The following is a 23,195-nucleotide window of genomic DNA, read 5'->3' as shown; positions in this document are numbered from 1 at the left end:
GCTGTAATCCATATTCTATATATGAATAATGGTTTAAAATGGTTAAAATGATAATATTCAATAAAAATGGAATAATAATTTGGATTTCTACGGATATTTCATTTTATTTAAAAAAAAAATTAAAAATTTATCATATTATAATTCAAACAAAAATAAAAAAAATATTTTTTATTGAATTAAAGGTAAAAATATGTGAAATTCAGCTGATTTGAATTTATTATTACTGTAGAATGTACTTTTGCTAGTAGTCTTAATATGCAACAATGAATAAATAAAAATTTTTAAAAGATATTTATGAAAATCTAATTCGAAATTATATAATTTTTTATAAAGTATTATAAGTAATATTTGCTACAGATGTATTCTTATAAATAATACCTAAAATATGATGTACCGATCACACGAAATTATAAGAAATCATATCAATATATTCTAAAGCTGCTAATAAGCCTATTCTAAAGCTGCTTTTTGCTTTAACAAAGACTATTTATGTATTAAGTACGTAACGAGAGCAACCCATTCTTAATTTTTGGAACAACATTTCGGGTTATTAAAAAGGACTCCTTTTCTTATTTAAAAAGAACCATTTCCGTTGTGATATTTGTTATGACGTTAACGTTTACAGTAATTTCAAAGCATTTTTTTAGAAAGCGAATTGTACTGTTTTATTGACAGTATTGTATACAATATTGACACACAATTTGTTAGACGAATATCACTATTAAAAAGGTAAAAAGGTCGCAGTCAGATATAAGTTTTCACAAATGTAATCGATTTTCATTCGACAGAAATAGTTTAAACAATTTTAAAGTATAAAGAAATTATTTTTATTAATTAAAATGAATATCAAAATTAAAACTTTATACTGACATAATTTTGTACATAATATTGACCCTCTTTAGATCGTATTACCGACACCCGTTTTTAAAGCTAAAATACTCCGAACCTGTAGTAAATTCTTAGTGTCAGAATTCGGACATTAGAAAGAAAATTCAAATTCGATTTTAATTAAATAAATACGAAAATAAAAATTTAAATATTCTAAAAATGACGACATTTGTAAAAATACGGATTTTTGACGTATTACTGACACATATGTCAGTAATAGAAGCAGGGTCGAATTTTAGATGTTCCTAATACTGATAGGAATTATTTTTTAAAATTCTTATTTATTTAACGTTTTTACTCCGAATAACTTATAAAATAAGATAAAGAATAATCAAAATATTTAATTTAATATAAATACATATATTTTTAACCGTCAAATAAGTCAAAAAACAATAAAAACAAAATCGGAAAAATTAAGCAAAAAGTATAAGAAATTCTCCAATGCAACCCACTTTTGCTATGTCTATGGAAACAAAACTGATTTATGTTCAATATTTTGGAGTTATTTCAAAACTAAATAAAAGGAAGTATTGCGATAATTTGAATTAATCTAGAAATAAAAAAATATATATATGTTGTATAGAGAAAATCTCTTAATAATTATAAAAAACCTCATGTATGTCAGTATTACCGCCACTGTCAGTATTAGCTACACTTACCTTATATAATATTTATTCTCGTATGTTAGTTAACTTGAACTTTCGTATAATTTTATTATAATTTTTTCACAGTATAAGATAACTTCAATTAATGTGAGTATTAGGGATTGACCTAAATGGATACATAGTATAAAGTAGATACGCGAATTCGCATAAGGTAACCGCTTTGAACACATTGCGTAGTGTAACATTTTTTTATTTTCAATTTGTTATTAGAAGAAAACACAAAAAAAAAACATGTATCCACGCGTTGTCAAAATCAAAAATTCCAATACGTTGTATAGGCACGTAACTCATTTAGTTCACTTGATTTAAAATATGCGGGTATGAGAACATTCAGAGAGAGAAAGAGATTGTGAGCATTGAAATTTAAAATTAAGAGAATGAAAAATCGAAATATAGCACAAAATCTAATTATCCACTTACTCATTCAAAAAACACATACTTATTCACATTAATAGAAATTTTTATTTCAAGAAAACATAACGGCACCACCCTGTCTTTATAATTAAAACCAAAAATTTTTTAATTATCGTGAAAATATTTTTATCGAATAAATTTGCGAAATTTTAATCTTTCTCGAAAATGAGCAAATTTCAAAGAAACGAATATCACCAAAATTATTTTGCGTTTCCATATTGGATTTCATTCAAAACGAAGAAAAAGGCGAAAAAAAAAAACAAAAGAATAAAAGTTTTTTTTTTTTTTTAGATAAAATAATGAGGGTACACAAGAGTTCATCGTTCTACTAAACGATTTTTGAAAATTTTGCAAACTTTTCTTTCATTTGCCCATTCCACAGTTTATTTTTTTCGTTTTTTTGCCAATAATTTTGTATATTGTGAATCGCATATTGCGACTTTGTCTCTTAAAATATTGTGTGATTTTTATGCAAATGGTTGTATTTATAAACACATATACACAAACACATAGCATGTAAATTATCTATGAAAAAAAAAATAATAGTTAAAAAAAATTTATTTTCCGTTTTAAAATATTTTTGTTTCACTTTGAACTTAATCATAAATTTTCTAAATTTTTTTCAGCGAGTAAAATATTCTGGAGTTTATGCATGTGTGAGTGTGGCCAATATCTTTATTATTATATGTTATCAACCTATCAACCTATATTTAACTTTCACTACAAATTTAGAATTTTATCAATAAAAAAAAAAATAATTTTTTTTCTCAGTGACTAGGTCATTTAAGAATATTTTTATTTTTTCTAATATTTAAAGAGTTAGATAAGATTTTACGATATAGGAATAAAAGATTGACCGTTTTAATTCTATGATAAAGTTAATAATTAACCCGTTATCGACCATGGTTTCAAAATGGGTACTAAAAAAAAATTACACAAAAATCATAAAAAAACTAAACATAAATTTGTACAGAGCAGTCAATGAAAAAGTTTTGAGCGAAACTACTTAGAAATATACATAAATGTATTAAATACCCATGACTTCCAAAATGCTGTAATATGGTCTATAGGCGTGAATTGCTGAATTACTGCATTTTTAAAATCCAAGTACTTTATTTATTTAGTAGAATATGAACTATTTGATTGGGACTGATTCACAATCCCAACCTTAGGAAAAACCAATTTAATTAACTGAGTTTTTTAACTGTCATTTGTCAAAAAATTGACATTTTTGACATAAGATAAATTCTACAATGCGTCAAAATTCAGAAATATAATATTTAAGTACATAAGTAAAATATATTGTAATAGCAAAATATCGCCGAAGCTTTAAATTGTCAAATCGTCTTATGGACCCCATCTAATTTATCTACTTTATACTACTGAATATCACTTTTATTCAGCAATATATTCAATTGTACTGCATTATATCGTAGATTTTGCAAAGATCATCATTACACATTTCTATGAATATACTTTTATTCTTAACTATAAGTATGTTTTATCGTATGTATGTATGAATGAACAAAATTTATTCTTACGAAATGACGTATCCCGGATTGATAACAAATATAAAGAGGATTTAAAACCAATGAAAAAGATAATGAAATTAAATATTAATAATGTACATATTCGATTAAGTTTACTAACTGTTTGGAATTTCAAGTGTATTTCTAGAAATTCACTCTCTTCTAGATTAAGAATTAATGATAATCAAAGAAACAGAAACCTCATATTAACACTTGAACGTAAATTGTAATAATTTATTATCAAATAATTTTATTTTACATACTATATAAGTACATATATTTACTGTAAGACGACTGATTCATTTTTATATCGCGGAAATAATATTCTAAGAATATGCACTAGAATTTTTAATCTATGGTGATGATTTTCTAAGACTTGACGTGTTAAGATATTAAAGTAAAATTTTTGAGTTCAAAGTACTTAAGTATGTTTGCAAAAGTACTTGTACAAAGTACTTAAATATACATACTTACATACAGTGACTTTAAAATTCCATTTAAGTATGCAATAATAAGAAAAGTTAAATTGTAATTAAAAAAAAATGACTCATAATAAATTATGAATTAAAATTGTTTAAAATTATATTGACATAATTAATTATTATGGTTTTATGTCAACTAAGTAACATAAAATTATTGAGTAATGGAAATTTATATTTAATTATAAGTTATAAAAATTATAATAAAAGATCAATGTACAGAAAACACTAAAACAATCGTATAACACAAGCTTTAAAACAATCGTATAAAACAAAACTCACAATCGTGAGTTTCAGACGTTTAACATACTTTAACCGTCTGAAACTCACGGTGTTTGAAAAAACCGTCTCAAATTCTCTAGAACAGAGTTGACAAACAATACAATCTACTCCACCAGTACTATTACGATTGATCACAAGGGATAGATATATGTACACTAAGCACACAATCACTAATTGATGACCCAAATTTCAAAGTTTTCTACAAGGATTGCAAGAATTATAAGTAGTACTAAAACTATTTCGAGAACTGCGGCTCAAAATTTTTCTGTTTTATTTTTTTCGTATTGCTAAAATGTTCTTGAATCCAAATAATTTTTTCGATTAATAAAGGCAAAGTAAGCTGTGAATTTTATTTAAATTGTTGAATTATTATGTTATGTACGAATATAAAGTTATGTACGTGAGTAAAATTTGTATTAAATACAAATGTAAACTTTTGAATGTTGATAACAAATCGAATATATGTACGTAAATTTTTGAACATTACGTAGCTATTTCGGGTAAAAACCAATATATGTAGGTACTTATTATATTGGAATTCTAATAAGTAAAATAAGCGTAAATAAAATATTGCTTGGTGTTAATTTGCACGTGTCTTGTCACATTTCACATTTTTTTTTTATAATTTTCATATTACATACATATGTACTTGTTTTTGTTGCTCTCCAAACTTGATTTTAGAAATCTTTTCTTATTGTTTTTTTTTTTTGCATATTCACGTAAATTTAAAATGTTTACACAATGTTTTTTTTTTCAAAAGACACACTCATAATTGTCTTTAGAAAATGTTTATTAGTAAAATTAGCAAAATATGAGCAAAAAAACAAAATTATTATTATTAGATAATCAGCAAGAAAAGAGCTCGTGTTCTTTATTAATTTTAATAAATCGGCAACATAATGAAATCAAAACTTTATAATCAAGTTTCAATAAAGTGTGTGGAACTTAAAAAACAAAAAAAAAAAGAATTTGTTTCTACCACAAGAATGCTGTCCGAAAGAAATTTGATCAAATATTTTTTTTTTTGTTGTGTTTACTGAAAAAATTTTATTGCGTCCACGCGTAAGTAAAATATTTTAAGATTTTAGAAATAATTTCGAAATTTCTTCTATACGTAGGTACTCTAATCTTCATAACACATTTAGACTGATAATTTTAAACTACGAAAAAACAAAAAAAAATTCTTTTAATTTTCAATAAAATTATTTTGAATACGAAATCATGTTTTTTGTGGTTGCTTGTATTCCGAATGCCCTTTTAGAAGATGCTATCTATTTTTTAACTTTAAAAGTCTATCACACTTTTGTATTACAAATTCTGTAAATTCTTCCATCAGATTTGTCAAAGGATTCTAGCCTACTTAAATTCAGCAAATAAACCTCAATTTCAATTGTGCAGATTTATGCACAATCTAGATTTAAAACTACAATCTAGATTTAACACTGCAATATGTACTGCATTTATTGTCATTGCAGATAAAGTTCCTGAAGTATGGACACAACAACAAAATGATCAATAAAAATTATATTTTGCACGGATTTTTTTTTATTTTCGTATAGGTACCTATTTACACTAGTGTGACATCAGCTGTGACAATGCAGAAGTTAAGCATCAGCTGTGACAAAGCAAAAATTGAGCATGTATAAAATTTCCTATGCTCGAAATATTTATTATCTGTACATTTTATGCGCAAAACGAATTACATTGACCTTTGAACCTGTGAATTTTTGTTCATATTAAATATTGAACTCTAGACTTTGTAGTATGTACTGCGAAATATCTGCACGATTGAAGTCAGGGATACATGATCCCTGATATGTGATACAAATATTTTACATTCATTGATTATTTAGTCAGAAATATGAAATTAATGAAATGCTTTTTTTTTATTATGATTTGAATTTCACGAATTTTTACAATAAACAAATACAAATTTATGTACATACATATATCCGTAATACCACACAGTGGTTCTCCACAACTTATAAAATAAATTTTACTCATTTCTTTCAACTCTTAATATTATTTTCTGTTTATACATAAATATACTACGAGTATTGTAAATAGTTATTTAATATTTTGTAAGTAAATTATTAAAATTTTTAAGTGTGGTGTTCAATAAACATTTTTCTAAATTAAAATTATATTCACCTTTTCGTAAACAAAAAACACGTTCTGTGTTTATTTCAAAAATAAATCCTTTTATAATTTTCTGTGTATATTTATTAAATTTCCTCTTTTATTTACTTTCGTTTTTTTTTTTTGTTGTTGTTTTGTAAATGTCAAGTCAATAAAGCACTAATCACGTGACTCGTTTTTACAGTTAGCTGCTAACAGAGTTCACTCTATTTTATTTAATTTATAAATATTATTATGACACAATATGTTTGTATGTAAGTATAACAATTAAATTCTTTCTTCTTTTTGTTTCTGTAATTATTTTTAATTTTTGTATTTATTATAAGAAATAATTATTTATGTATGTATTCATTTTCTAAATGACAGGGGTGGGGGGGTAAAATAGAAAATTGCACAATTGTTTTTTTTTTGTTTCCGTTTTTCTTTTTCTTTGTTTTTTAGAATTAACCCCAAAATTATACCACAAAAATAAAATTATATTAAAAATAAATCACAAAAATTTGTTTTGTTTTGATTATTTTTTTTTTTTGTTATAAATAAATTGTAAAAATTATATTGAGAGAAAATGAAGAAAATAAAATAATTATATTCTGTCTATATTATAAAATATATAATAGGTGGCAGCACTTAAATAACAACACATTCGGCGACTAATATTCATAATGTAATAAATATATATAATTATACTGTATATATATGTATGTGTTTTTGTACTATATATGTATATTTATAATTTAATGACTGGCGCTAAATCAACTTTGCGCACGGTTATATTTATTTTATTTTTTTACTTATTTTTTGTTATTTTTATATTTATTTATTTTTTTTAATTATTACGACTGCACACGCCGCTCCGCCGTAAATTATTGTCGTAGTAGTAGTCGTCGTCGCCGTCGTTATATATTCACCGCGTTTACACAAGAAAATTTTTTAACAAATAATTGTTTACAAATTGTTTACAATTTTACATGAACTTATTATTTCTTGTATGAACTTATTATTTTCGGTATACGTAACCAAAATAGATATTAATATTATAATTGTATATAAATAATAAAATTGATGTGTCAAAATAAATTTAAAGTTTTTTTTTTAATTTAAAAATAAAAATAAATTAATTTTTTGATTTTATAATTTTTTATGCGTTTTTTGTTTTTTAAATAAATTAGAAATATTGCAAAAATATATTTTTTATTTTACAAAATAAATAAATTAAAATAGTATATTAAAATTTTAATTTTTTTTTTTTTTAATTATTTTGCGCCGATATTTTACTCTTACTACAACGAATTGAACAAATTGACTGAATTCAATTGCTTGTCGACGACTGCCTTAAAGTTTATCTCTTTAAAAATAAAAATAATAAGCAAATAAGAAAGAAAAAAAAAACAAGAAAATATTACGCGATTATATGTATATACTATACATACATTTTTATATACTTATAAACCATAAATATAAAAAATAAAATATGTTAATGTACGTATGTAGTAAAAAAAAAAAAACAGCAAAAGTACAAAATAAAAAAAAAATAAAAGTCGGGCAAAAACTCGGAATTTTTTTTTATTTTTATTTTTGCTATTCTTTTGTTGTGGAGCGATAAATTTAGTGATATAATTCACGTGTATATCGTCATTTTTTTTTTTTGGTTATTTTCTTATTTTTGTATTGATAATAGAAAAAGCTTTAATTTTTATTATTTTTTACTTATTTCTATTTATTTTACATTTTCATATTATTTCTGTTACGTTATGTTATGTTATTTTCATGTTGTTTTGTTATGTTATGTTATTTACGTTATTGTATTTGAATAAGTTATTCTTTTCCAAATTAATTAGGTTTCAATTTTATCAAAGATCATCTCGATCAGTATATAGATATTAAGTACAGGGTTCGTTAAATTCAAAGAATAAGTTTTTCGACGAAAAACATAAAACGTTAACGGTATAAAATATAATAAACGGTCGGAATCACTTAAAAACACATGACTCTCGCGTAACCTAGCCGCTCCCATAAGACTTTTGCACATACATACATTGTGTAAATGGTGTTTATCACAGGGTTTGACTCAAAATCTTTCGAAAATATAATTTTGTTGCTTACATACATTATGGAAAAAAGTTTGGTTGTATTCGCGTCCGGACTTAAAATTTTTCTAAAATAAAATGATATTGCGGTAGTAGGAGCGATTCCTATTTACAAAAAACAGAATTAACAAAATAACAAAAATACGAGCGATTCCTATTTGCGCTTTCAGATTTCTAATTTTCAGCATCTTTTTACGGTTATAAGAGCGTTGTATGAACGATTCATATTTTGAAATTGATTTTTTTGAAAATGATTCAGAACATCATTAAAATTTAATTTTAATTTAATTTATATTTTATATAAAGATTTCAATCCATTCTTTTTACTAGTACGATAAAATTATAACAATTTGGATAATTAAAAAATTAATAAACAAATAAAGAAATTTCTTTTATGACCATCTTAATATTGCAAATTAAATAAATTTTAATGAAATCATAATCGTATTTGAAACTAATCCCACAATGAGCTATTATTAATTTTTGTGAAAAAGTATAAACAAAATTATGGAAAAAAGAAAATTATCTAATAAGTACTCTATAAGAAAATAATTCACAAAACTCTTGAGTGAGAGAAAGAGCTTCAGGGCTTTATTTAAAATAAAAAAAATACTGATTATCTTAAAAATAAATTAATAACATTTCTAATTACTATTGTCCTATATACTAATAAATGTGCTCAAACATACCCTATAACGTGATTTAATAGCAAAAGACCTACTAAATATTTAAAATAATTTTTAAATTTCTATAATCAAATTTATTTTGAATAAATTGAAAAATAATAAAAATTTTCAGAATAAAAAGAAAAATGTACTGATTTTTTAAAAATGAAATTTTACAATTTCACGATCAATCAAAAATCATATAAATGATATAAGCGTTGCTTCACTGCCTAACGTGCATAAAAGCATAAAAAATATCGAATTTTTGAAATTATTTTTGGATGGTATGCTTCAATAAATAATTCATGCTTTATAATTCACAAGATATTTTAAATAGAAATAGAAAGTATATAAAATTTTTCTAAAATTAGAAAACTCGAATTCCTTATAATTATTTTCACATGCACTGTGTGTATTTATATGTTCGCCTATATGCACTTCTATAATTTTTTTTTTAATTTATGTTGTAACCGCATACATACATAAGTTCCATTGATTTCTATTGGTTTTCTTGTGTGACCACATTTAAAATAACATACTTAAGATATGATTATCAGACTTTATTACTAGTTCTAAATTTAGATATTCAAGTAAATTCAACACTAAAATGTAAACTATATATAATTACATTAAAAACAACTTTTATTTGTGTCTAAAAATAGAATTTTTATCTTGAACTTTTTGGTAAATAAAATGTATTACAATATATCAGTTAGTTATACAATATATCAGTTATTTCGAGAACAATAATACAAACATTTTGTTTGCTTTGTATATTTGAGTACACACAGCCATACATACATATCGTAATAATTTATAAATGATAAGGTCAAAATTAAATTTAAAATTTTGTAAACAGATTATATTGTGTAAGTAGTTATACACAATATGAAAAATGTGTTCCTTATACGTGCAATTAAGACAATTAAATATTTACATTTAAAACGGAAATACATACACATACGTATACATACGCACACAAGCAACGGAACAGAGAAAAAATTAATTGAATCTTTGTTTCTTTATTATTTCGTATATTGTACATACAAACTTGGTCAGAAAAATTCTAAATATTTAATATTCTTCCTATTTTGTATGCCAAAATACTTTGTTAGATACCAAGGTAGAGCTTATTAGAAATTTTTGTAATAGAACCAAAATACATACAATAGGATCACTTAAATCAGAGTAGGATCACATCAATATCTGATCAGAACATAAGCCCCGATTAATTTGATTCGTTAAATACATTTCAAAAAATGAAGTTGCTTATTTAAATACTTGTGCCCTCTAGTAAAAATTTCGTTCCGTTAAATTTTTCTACTTTAATCTAGATTGATACAGGTTAGTTATTATATCATTATGAAAAGTTAGTCCTTGATCTTTAATCTAATTACAATATTGGTTTAAATAAACAAGTTAAATGAACTTCAATATTATATATTCAAAGCTTGTAGACTGGTTCACTTTAAAACTAAATTCATATTGAACAGCAAAGAAAAAAAAATTTTAAAAACCATATCTCACAGACAATAATAATCTTTATATGACATGCATGTAAATGTATGTCATTTTGTGGTTAATACAGACATCAGACATATTATATGTACGCTATATTTATATTCATATTGTATAACATTAAAACTAAAACTTGATAAAAAAATAAAAAAATAAAACTAATCTTCAAACACCACGGGAGCTTTTTTTTTAAGTTGAATTAAATTTAAAAAACCATTTGAATAGATATGACCAAGTGCACAGTATCTTACCAAATTTACAAAAACATGCTATTTTTTTAACAAGTTATGTTATAACAAAAGTTTTCACCATTCCAATTCGACTTCGTTTAGTTCACCATCTCAATATGAAAAAACTGGCGCCTGAGCAACATTTCAAAAATATTAATATATATTATGATATGTTAAATTAAGAATGCGTTCAGTTAGCAATTAGAGTTTCTATTGTGGAATTGTCAGTTACCCACTGACTTTATGCAGTTTGTCGGCTCTGTCTATGTTATGTATTAGGAGTAATATAAATGTTTGTTTATATCGATCATTCGGTATCGATCAAGAATGACAATTGGTGATCCCGCCAAAATATATTCTAATAAGAATTTGATTCAGCATATGTACGAAAGTTTTTTTAAAATAATGTACTTTCAACAAATCGACCGGACACTGTATATAACAAAAACAAATTATAAATATATACAATTTGTTAGTATCAGTGATGATGAATCATATTTCAGTGTTTAATTTCAACATAACTCACTATAACTTAGAATTGAATTTATTAAAAAATGATATTTTCTCAATCAGGTTTGCTCTTTAATTTTTTTCTTGCTCACTTTTTAACATTTACCTTAGATGAGAAAACAGATGGCAACCGCGAAGAGTGAATATTGAATAAAAAAAAAACTGGCATTATAAATATTTTTTTCCGGCATTTTCATTGTATGGTAACAGAAGATTGTCTATTTATTCTTGAATATTGTTTATTATAGAAACGCGTGATTTCATCCACATGACCGTGCAGATAGAATCTAGAGAATAACAAAAAAAAAAAATAATAAAAATAAAGCTATAGAATAAAAACTTTAAAAAAAATTTATAAAACATAATTTGTTTTCGTTTTTCCCATGCTTCCACCTGATCTATTCACCTTAGTTTTTATACTCGTATCTTTGTTCATTACTCCTATAATGTGTTATGTATGTATTGTTGTTATTGTGCCGGTAAATCTTTGTTAATAATCGATAATTTTTGTTTTACGTAAGGATTCTATAATTAGCTTGTAAAAAGCTTATAATTTAATTAAATTATATGTTAAACAAATTAAAATTTTTCAAAGGCGTTATTAATATTAATTTTTTTGAATAAAAAAATTTATTGAATTAATTTATTAATGAAATGAAAGAATTTCATATATTGACTAGTAATATTTCGAATATTCTTTGAACATATGTACGAATGTATGTATTCAAAATGAAATTAATTAAAAATCCATCGAATATTTGATGTCAAATTAAAAAATAATAAAATAAATATTAAAATTGTTTTCTATTTGAAAAAATTTTTGGGTATGACGAGATAGTGTATATTTTTGGAATAAATTAATTTTTGGAAATACAAATGGAAGCTCTTAAAGATAAAATATATTTACCGCCAAAATTAACCTATAAGATTTTAGAATGTGATTTTCTAATATTAACAGAAATTAAATATTTAAGAAACTTATACGCTATTTCAGATACAATAAATTTAATACTATATTGGTCTAAAATTAATATTTTTGAAAACTGAATAATTAACTTGCTAAAATTACGTGTTAGAACTTGAGAATTTCATTAATGAAAACACAAATTTTTATGTTTCTATTTATAAAATCTGATAAAACTATGATTTTATTAATTTAATCATAAAGTGACATAAAGAAAAATATAAAAATTATATTTATCTGGTGCTCACTAAGTATTATACACAAAATAATACAAAAATATTGCCGTTTCAAAATCTTATTTTATTATAATTGCAAGTATTTTAGATTAAAAAATTAATATTCTTGTCATAGATAATAAAAATTAATTAAATAAAAATTTTTTAATAATTTTATCGTGTTATGTGCCAGAAATAAAACAAAAAGATTTTCAAATAAATAAAAATTATTTGAAAATTTTATTTGAAAAAAAAAATTTAGGACATGATCGTCTCGCAATTTCACTCGAAAAGTGAGAAGAAAGTGAGATATATAAACTATCATATTACACTTTTTTTTTTAATTGAGGCGTTCAGTCGATAATTCGAGAAAAAATACAAAAAACAAATTGGAAAAATGAACAATCCCATTGGAAATATCCATTAGAAAATACTGAGAATTCCGAATTGAAAGTAAATAAAAAGTGAGTAAAAAAGGCGAGATACACGATCAGGTTGTTAAAGAAAATTTGTCTTTTTAATAAAATGCAAAATTAATTTGACGTAATTTTTTAAATTTGTGATAAACTTGTGAAGGGGCGAATATATATATGGCGGAACTGTGACTAAGAAAGAATTAAAAATCAGAATCGATCAAACTAGTAAAAAAACACTGTTTATATTTGTTTAATTAAAATCTTTCAAAAACTAAAAAAAGCCCTTAAGATTTTAAGTTATGTAAGCGTTTTTTTTTTTATTTTTAATTCAACTCTATTCAATAAATCTACCAGTAACTCTGTGTTTAATTGCTAGTACACAAAATCGAATTCTTTGAAAAACATTAACGTTCAACAATTCATTCAACGTTATTCAAGACATTAACGTTCACCAAGGCGTTCAATGTGCCTGTATGACAGTATCGAATACAAGGTAATCCACAAAACATAGGTGATGCTTTTCATACCCCCATCACAAAGTTTACAATTACTTGTGTTTTATTTGCAAATTCTGTTTGAATATCTGTTAAAAATCCGAATCTCATGTTTAAATCATGATGCTAAAGAATTTATGCCATTGAAATATTCAATATTTAATAAAAATCTACATACAAAAATGGAGGCGCTCAGCGTATTAGTGGTCTACTTACAAAAATTACATATCGAGGTAAAAACTACTTATGTCAAAATGCAGTGAAGAGAGAAGTAAACTAAGTATTTTGAAAATATTGAACAATTCTTTAGGCCCATTACAGCTTTATTGAACATAATAACTCATTTTTGCAAAAATATTGTATAGGCCACTAATGCACTGAGCGCCTCATAATAGAATAAGTACATGTTTTGCAACATTTTACTGTTTTTGATTTTGTTCAATGAAACATGACTAATTTTTGGAACATAACTTTAATATTACTGGAAATATATGTACACTGTGAATGTTTATATATAAGTTTGCAAAACTATTAGCTTCACTTTATAATTATTCACAATTTTTTATTTAAAATGCGCGTATTAAAAATTATTATAACTATATAAAATTATTAAAAATATTGTTATTATAATTAGGCGAATTAAAAAAATATTTTGGTGGTCTAGTCTATTCAAATTCGACGCAATATTCTTTAATAATATTACGGAATTTAAGTTAAAAAATTTTAATTTTCAAAAAAAAAAAATTAAATTTAGAATACAAGTGTGTATACATAAATAGTTTGTCTATTAATTTTTTTTTTTTTTTGGAAAAAAAAATAATAATAATAATTTAGAGAAAAAGATATTTTGTCCTTGTACTCGTACATTTTATACATAGACAAATTTACTATATTTTTTATAATAGTTTTTTTTATGTAAATATTTACTCAAAAAAATACGGTAAAAATGTATGTAAAAATATATTTATATGTAATCATATACACGTACGTATGTATGTATATTATTTGCTTGGCAAACACATACATATACACGCTTAAATTAAAGATAAACAATTAGGCACCGTTTATTTGCTTTGAAGTAAATTTTCAAGGTAACTATTGCAAAAAAAATTAAAATAATAAATAAAATTATTTAATTTTAGATTTTAAGAACGGATATTTACCTCTTGTTTATTTTTCAAATCGAATTATAATAGTAAAATAAAGTGTTGGTGGTAATTTTAAAAAATTCTATTCAAATTTTCATAAAATTCTTTTGAACAATAATTTGAATATTCATAAATTAAAAAAATCTAATGGTCATCTTCATTTTATATTAAACATATTCATATATAGAAAATTTTATTGATTTAATTTGATTAATGAGGCGGCGGTAGCTATGACAGGATCGAAAGTGAATAAAGAGCTTCCAACATTTTTGAATACTATAATGACATCTCCTTACATAAGAGCTATTCTATCAAAGTCGTATTTTGCAAATATTTCAGGAGAATGATGTGAAATTATTAAAAGTTAATTATTAATTTTAAAATTTTTATTCCATATGCTTAAAAATCGAGTTTTAAAACAATTTTCTTATAAAAAAATCACCGGTTTAAATTTACATTATTAAATTGTACGGTTTAAATCAAGAAAATTCTAAAAATAAAAACTCTGATCCCAACTTCTTTTTACATTAGTAGCAATAATAATAATAAAATGTTATAACTGAAAAAAAGAAACACTTTCTCTCATAGCATGGTTCTGATCCAAGATAAATTTAAATTAACTACATAAATATTGCACCATAAATTCTTATATAATAAATAAAAAGTGATAATTAAAAATGTCAATTTTAATAAAAAAAAATAAGAAAATTGATTTGTTTTTGTTAGTATTAAATTTCAATTTATTAATTTCTATATTATTTTCAATTAAAATTTCAAAAATATTTGAGCACCATAGATCAAATTTCAAAGTATGACAGTCATTTATAACAAAACTGTAAAGAAAACTTTCGAAACACCATTAAAAATTTTAGGGCACACGGACGTCTGCCTGTCACACACAATCACAATACAACATTTTTTATATTTTCTAAAAAAAAATTTAACTTTATCGGATGTTGCAATAAATAATAATAAAAATATTATTATGGAAATTTCAATCAAAAATTTTTGATAACATAATAACTAACTAAAAATTAATAATAATAAACAAAATCATAAAGAAAACAAATTAATTTGACATTTAAAATGTCATTTGTCACATAATGAATACAGCGAGATCAAACAGACTGAAAAAGAAAAAAATTTCATTCTCGAATATTTTAAAATAAATTCAAATTTTATTAATTGTATTTTTTTTTGTTTTTATAAAAAAAAATGTCAAAAAATAAAATAAATTTATTGTGACGTCATATTAAGAAAGTATTCATAAATTTTAATAAAATCGTTAGAATTTCATTTTAAAGAATAGAAAATCCAATTTCTCTAGAAATATTTAGAAAAAAAAATTTAATACTTTGTTAGACGCAAAATGTTATAAATCAATTTTATTGACTCTAAAAATATAAATTGTGATTTAAAAAAAAACAAAAAAAAATAAATAAAATTCCATTATTTGATTTTATATTTTAATTTTTTTTTTTCTGTTGTCTACTTCAATTTTAAAAATTTTCATTTTTGAAATTTTATTAATTTAAAAAGAGAGAAAAAAACCAATTAAGATATTTTTGTATATACAAAAATATTTTTGAAATTTTGAAAAATTGTAAAGAAATCGTAATGATAAAAATGGCGCCTTTTATTCCACCTGTTCTAAGAACATCATAAGAAGAACACAACAATAACAAAAGAAAAAGAAAACATTTTAACATTTTCCGTTTCTGTCACCTTCATTTAATTTTTTTTTGCTTTTTTTTTCGAATTTATTTTTTGTCATCGTTTGACGTTAATAACATCTTATAAGATTAATTTGACTTAAAATAATGATGACAGAAATGTTTTTTATTTATTTACAATTACAATTAAGTTATAGTATTGCCACTTTTGCCAATATAAATGAAAAAGAGCTAAAAATCAAAAGAAAGCTAAAAATTTACATTGAAAATTATTGTAATATGAAATTTATGAATGATGAAAATGCCAAAATTGTCTGTACGAACATTGCTGGATTTAAATTAAGAATTGTAGGTATAAAAAGAAGTGAAAAGCAAACACAGAAGAAAAGTTCATGAAAACATGCAGATAAACAAATCAAACAAAGACTGCCTATTGAACGTGGCGGACAAAGGTAACGCGGTTACTTAACTCTTTAAATTAATTATTTGACCAGTTTTAAGGATTAAAACAGGTATAATTTTAGTTTGTAATTAATAATAAAACAAAAAAAATAAAGAAAAATTAAATTTTAGATTAAGTCAGGTAAAATATTTCCAATTTTAATAGATTTTAATTTTATGGTTTGTTGTCTTAATTAGAAGGAAATCAGCTTTTGATATAGCGTGTATATAGCGCACGAAATATATTAGCAAAAATAAAAAGAATTTTATTTCAAATAAAAGAGAATTTTCTTTTCATACGCCTAAAAAAAATTTTTATTTTAGAAAAATTATTAAGTTTCATTGAAGAATTTTTCTTTTAAATTGTAGACTTTTAAGCGTAATTAAAGAAAATTAAAGTTTTTTTATTTTGAACGGAATCAGGTTTTACAGCTATAATTTTACTTTTTTAATATGATTCGGTTTAACCGATCTATGATTTAATAAATAATGGCTTTTATATTCTAGGAAAAAATTTTACTAGAAAATCTTCTTTATTCTGCCATTTTTTACTGTTCAACACTACTTTCTACAAACTCTTTTCGAGTTTATAACTAATATCTTTCTTATTTTGTCTCTAAAAACAAATTTTATATTCAAATCATAATTTTACATTCAAAACAAAGTTTACATTCAAATTTGATAAAAGCGTAAAACTAAGTGTTTGGTATTAAGTGGATAAGCGATGATTAAGTTTGCGCCACGCATTAGACTGTTACAATTTGTAGCTAGTGAGAACATGTGTGGCAAATATTGATGACTTAGTCAGAAGGATTCAAATTTAGCTTAGATATTGTTAAATCTATTATTTACTGTGTAATTAAGTAAGCACTAACACCGAGCTTTTAAAACCCATTAGAAACCCATTCGTATTTCAATATCGGGCATGCAATGATAGGGCAAAGAGCCTAATATTACCGAAATATTACCTTATATTTTTAATATTACATGCATTTAATTCGCATTCTTTACAGCTATCAAATCAAAATTTTTAATTTAAATTTTACAGACGTCGATGTACAATTCAAACTTTTCCTTATCAATTAGGAAACAAATTTATTATACAAAATGCTTTCCAAATTAATTTTTTTTTAATTTTTATTTTTTAAGATTGATTTCTTTAAACATTTATAAATATAAATGTTATATGTACGTCATCATAGATTGGGAAAAAAGAAAAAACATTTTAAAATATTAACCATATGAAAGCCAAAAATTAAAATTAATCACCAATTAAAATTGCAATCGAAATGATTTATGAGTTTTTCTTTCCGAAATAATTATTTATATGTTCGATCTTTAAATTGTTTAAATTAATGTATTTTTTTTTAAGTTGATCTATAAAATCATCGCCAATTTTTCTTTGCAAGTATATACTCGAGGTCGTACATATAAATATTAATATTTTTATATAATGAAAATAAATATAGAAATCAGTAAATGGAAATCTTTTTTTAGATTTTTTTGAAAATTTTTATATTTTAGGAATATTTAAAATATTGTTGAAAGTTTATAGCAAGTGCTTAAATAACAAATGGCCCAACCATATCAACCGAATTTTAACAATGGAAGTGTTTTAAATGGAAACACTTACAGAACAAACAAAAGGGCACAAGCAGGTATAGTAAATTGAGTCATTTTTTATTCTTGGTTTAGAGAATTACCTTATTAAGAACCTTTGAAGTAGAAAAAATTCCTGTATTAGACTATAACAAGAGTTTGTAGATTGTTTGCAACCATTTTAGTTATATAATTGAATTAATTAATCTTAGATTTAATCAATACCCAAATCGAAATTAAATTTACCTTACAATAATTATATTTTAACTATTTAATGCTTAAACAGCCTTAAAGTTCTAATACTGATATACAACTAGTATTACAATATTTCTTGGATTTTTTCTCATTTGCATGCTCCAATTTTTTTCTATAACAACTTATGAATATTTGATTAATTCCTATACACTATACAGATAGTATACACTATTTTTATATTTATTTGCGAAAATATAATATAGTATAATTTCTATTGAGTTTTGAAGCGTAATAGATTACTTAACTAATTTTGAATAATATTGAAAGTAATGATCGGCAAGACGATCGGAGAAAGTGAGGAAAAATTTACATTAAAACATTAAATTTAAAAATTTCCAATATTTTTAACTTAATTATTAAATTAATAATTAATTTTCCAAAAAAAAAATTTATAACTTACATATCTGATTCATAATTACATTCGATTGCTCTGACTGTTTCCTAAGTGCATAATGTTTTCTTTCTATAAATTATCGAAAATTATGCCTTTCTTACTATACAAATTTTCATTGTAAATTATGTATGTACAAAAAGAAAAAAAATATTCAACACATTAAACTTAACTGACCTTTTCCATCACAAAAAAAAATTAAATCTCACACTTCCATATGTATGAATGTATTTAATTTAATGAGCAAATGAAACGCATAAGTATATGTACATTAATGCATAAATGTGTTTGTTGCTAAATATGCTGCACACATCAGCATATGATTGCATAAATTATTTACCATTATTTTATTTAAATAAATAATATTGCAAAACAACAAATTATCTATAAATAAATAAAAATTATAAAAATGCAGTCTAGTGGCAAAAAAACAAAAATGCATGCATGGCATGCAACAATGCATTTGACAGAATCACTTAATTTAAATTAGTAAAGTAAGAAAAAAAGTAAAAACATTAAAGTTGCGTTTATTAACCATAAAAAATAAAGAGGAATTACTTTTTAATTTAAGATTAAAAAATAAGAAAATGACAATTTACAAAAAAAAAAAGCAGAGACAAAAAATAATTTACATAAATTTTTTGTTTTTTTTAATTTTTTTTTTTTATGACTAAAAAGCAAAAACTACATTTATAACGGAAAATATTTTTACATTTCAAGTTTTTTTTTTATTTTATTTTCTCTCTTAATCATTTCTTATATTTTTCTCATTTCTTCTTTTTATTTTAATTTCCTTACAAAATAAATAGCAATGCAGTCATATCTGTCTGGGGGTCTGGACTTAAATATTAAAGCAAATAAACGCGAATGAACAAAAAAAAATTAAAGAAAGAAAAATCTAAAAATAACCATCCCGATTAATGATAAATGATTTTCACTTTATTAAAAAGTCCAAATAAGAAAATGAAAGGAAAAATAATTGATTCAAGCAAAATGCAAAAACTGGAAAATTATTGCTAGTCTTTCCGAATTTATTAATGTAAAAATTAACATATTAACAAAATTAATATGGGCATGTTTTGTCCAATAACCTTAAAACTGTTAAATTGGACAGAGAACAAAATCGTGATTGTAGTATAGGTACATAATTTAAAGTTTGCGTACTCAATTCTGTTATCGCTCAAATTTGATTTAATTCGGAAAATTCACAGTAATTTAGAAGAAGTTTTCAAAAAATTTGGCTCTCCCAAACTATTTTTTTAGAATCAAAACTAATACACATTTAAATTTGCAAATATTTTAATATAAATTCAGCAAAACACCGACTTCAATTTGAGTTTCTCAAATTTCTCTCAAATTTCACTTCAAATGATTGTAAATCTTCATTAACTCGAAACTATTTAATATGGATTGTTCAGAATTTTGCCTGATTGGTTTAAAGAGGGAGCAAATGTACAAAATCAAAGTTTCGTTTAATTTCCGAGAGATTGCAGTCCTGCTTTTCTTAAAATTATTTTATACATATTGAGAAAAATCTTTAATAATAAAAGAAAAAACGTATTTAATTTTTTATTTAAAACTCTGCCCACAATCAATATGCGTTTTTTATAATATATTGTATTGATTCGTGAAAAATAAAATACTAAGTCCGATGTATTTTCAAAGAGAACTTGATAATAATGGAATGTGTAGAAAAGGAAAGAAAAATTTTTGAAAATTTTGTTATTTTTCTGGTTTTTTTTTTCCTACTTTACATTAATTTTTTCGTATGTTTCTTTTCAAATAAGTGAGTACAAGTACATGAATGTGTATAATATAAGATTTTATTTTGTGTTTTTATAATTTATCACTTGTTGCACGATCTCCAACTGTTATAAAAAATTGTTATGAAAGTGCTAAGCTGGTGAAATAATAATAAAATCGTGATTCAGTGGCATACGAGTATTATTAATATTTAAATTTAAAACTTTTTCTCTTTATATACATGAGCATGTATATAAGTATGCATGGTAGTTGTTTTCTCAAATGGAAGCAATGATTTTAAAAATGAAATTTATTAAATAATAAAAATTATAATTTAAGTAAACGATTTTTTCAAAGTTAATAGATAAAATTAATAAAAAATAATTATTTTTTGGAAAATATTATTGAATAATAATAATTACTGTAATTATTATACAATAAATTTTTATGTGCAATTATAAAATATAAAAACAAAATCATTTAAGTTAATGGTTTGTAAAATAGCGAACTTAATTTTTTATAAATTGAGCTAGAAAAGTAACTTGAGACGAACTCAAGATTCTAATAAACGCCAACACCAATAATATGCACAGGCCAATACTCAATATAATTGTTAAGAAAAGTAAAGAGAGATGAAAAAAATTCTGTTCTACTAAAATGTAATTCTCATAAATTTCTCTCAAGGAAACCATATGATAGCGTAAACTAAGTACATAATTCGAAATTCAAAAACCCGTTTTAAAACAAAATGGTTAATTTTAAATTTATTTTATCATCTTAATATTTCATAATAAATTTTTCAGATAAAAGAGGTGACTTCCAAATTCTATGCGTTTGAAGAATTCAATAATTGATTATAGTTTCAGTGGGATAAACTGTCAGTTCTGAGAACTTTTTAGAGCAGAGTCAGTTCTCAGTACAAGTTTAGGAGGGCAGTGATATAGCTGACAGGTTTGTTGTAGTGAAATAACTATTTAAATGATGTCTATTTATACCATATGAAATTTTAGCTTTTTATCTTGAAGATTTGTAAATGTATGAAGAATTTTTTGTTTATAATTGTCAATTCTTAAAGGGTTAAAGAACGTACGTCTTTCTTATGGCATGGAATAGTTAAAAAAGAAAAGCTTTGCATCAAAAATGTTTCCTCTTAATAATATAATTTTACATAAACAACCCTTAGTTCAATTACATTTCCCGATTTTTTCAACACAATTCTAAATTCAATTTACTTTGTAAATAAATGGCTATATTTGGAAAAAATTAAACAAACAAACAAACAACTTCGCAATAATTTCAATTTCTAGAAATAATTAATAGGTGCTTTAAAATTATATTTACTTAATTATATTAATGCAGAAAAAAAAACAAATGCAATATATTACAATGACCTGAATAAATATTTAAAATTCTATTTTTAATTATACAATAATGTTGCATAATCTATAAATACAATATCAATCAACTACTTAATTAACACCTCACAATTTTACTATTTATAGTTTTTGTTTTTTATTTGTTTTAATTGCCCCTCTAGAGAAGTGCATATTACATGTGTGTTCGCATATGGAAAAAATTTTCATTCATAAAATATTTATATACACAATACTTATATTATTATAATACACTTGTATGTGTTAAAGAGTGCCAATAGAAAAATAAATTTTAATTGAAATGATACCTCTTAGCTGAGAATATTTAAGATCACATGAGCTTTTCCATAAGTAACAACAATATTATATAATATGTATACATGTATGTATATGTATATGCTATAAAAATATTCAACAAACGCATACAAGTATACAATATTAATATTCTCCATTGTTTCATTTCAAACATTGCATGTGTTCATAGATGATTTAAATTTAAAGTATGTAGGTATGTAAATAATTCAAAAGTTACCATTATGAATATTATCTTAAGTTCATAATATTATTTATTTGAAGAAAAGAAAATATGCAACAAAATTTATAGAATTAATTTTTCGATATTAGCATTCAAGTAAAATCATTGCTCTCATAAATGATAAATGGACTACACAAAATATTTGCTCTAAATGTAATATAAATGATGGAGAATGCAAAAAATAGTTTTATTCCTTCTATTCCGAAGTTGATGATAAAGAATTAGAAAATCTCCGCAGGAATCCTGAGATTTCATGGTCTGCACAGTGTGCAAAAAAAAGCGAAGCAAAAGAAAATTATTGAGTGCTAGCGTTAATCATCGCTAGGCTTCACATGAGCATTTGTACGTTAAATGAAATTATAAGGAAGATAAGTGAAGTTAAGGAAGTATTAGATTCACTAGTAGAGGAAAACACAATCCGGAAAGATGAATATATTAAAATATCACAGCAGTTACAGCAGAATGAAAGAAACAAAATCCTTTTTGAAATTCTCAAACAACAAAATCGAGTCATCGAGTCAAAGAGATATTATCGAGTGAAA

General features: G+C 23.5%; 2 protein-coding genes across 3 annotated transcripts in view; both read right to left on the bottom strand.

Moving 5' to 3' along the window:
- The window catches only part of LOC129607165 (E3 ubiquitin-protein ligase RNF181 homolog), a 72,550-nt gene that overhangs the window by 22,910 nt on the left and 26,445 nt on the right, over nucleotides 1–23,195 (bottom strand). The gene's annotated exons all lie outside the window — the stretch shown is intronic.
- Nucleotides 1–23,195, bottom strand: part of LOC129607164 (serine/threonine-protein kinase OSR1) — a 62,300-nt gene that overhangs the window by 12,665 nt on the left and 26,440 nt on the right. Inside the window, exon 1 of one of the 2 annotated variants that reach the window (XM_055517926.1) lies at nucleotides 6,409–7,848. The exons of the other annotated variant lie outside the window; for it this stretch is intronic. The gene's annotated coding sequence lies outside the window, so the exon portion shown is untranslated. Of the gene's footprint in view, nucleotides 1–6,408; nucleotides 7,849–23,195 lie in introns of those variants that run through there. 2 annotated transcript variants of the gene reach the window in all.

This window comes from Condylostylus longicornis, unplaced genomic scaffold (assembly GCF_029603195.1).
Source record: "Condylostylus longicornis isolate FDR11 unplaced genomic scaffold, ASM2960319v2 ptg000026l, whole genome shotgun sequence".
NCBI classification, from domain to species: Eukaryota; Metazoa; Arthropoda; class Insecta; order Diptera; family Dolichopodidae; genus Condylostylus; species Condylostylus longicornis.
This window is presented reverse-complemented; position numbering and strand designations above follow the sequence as displayed.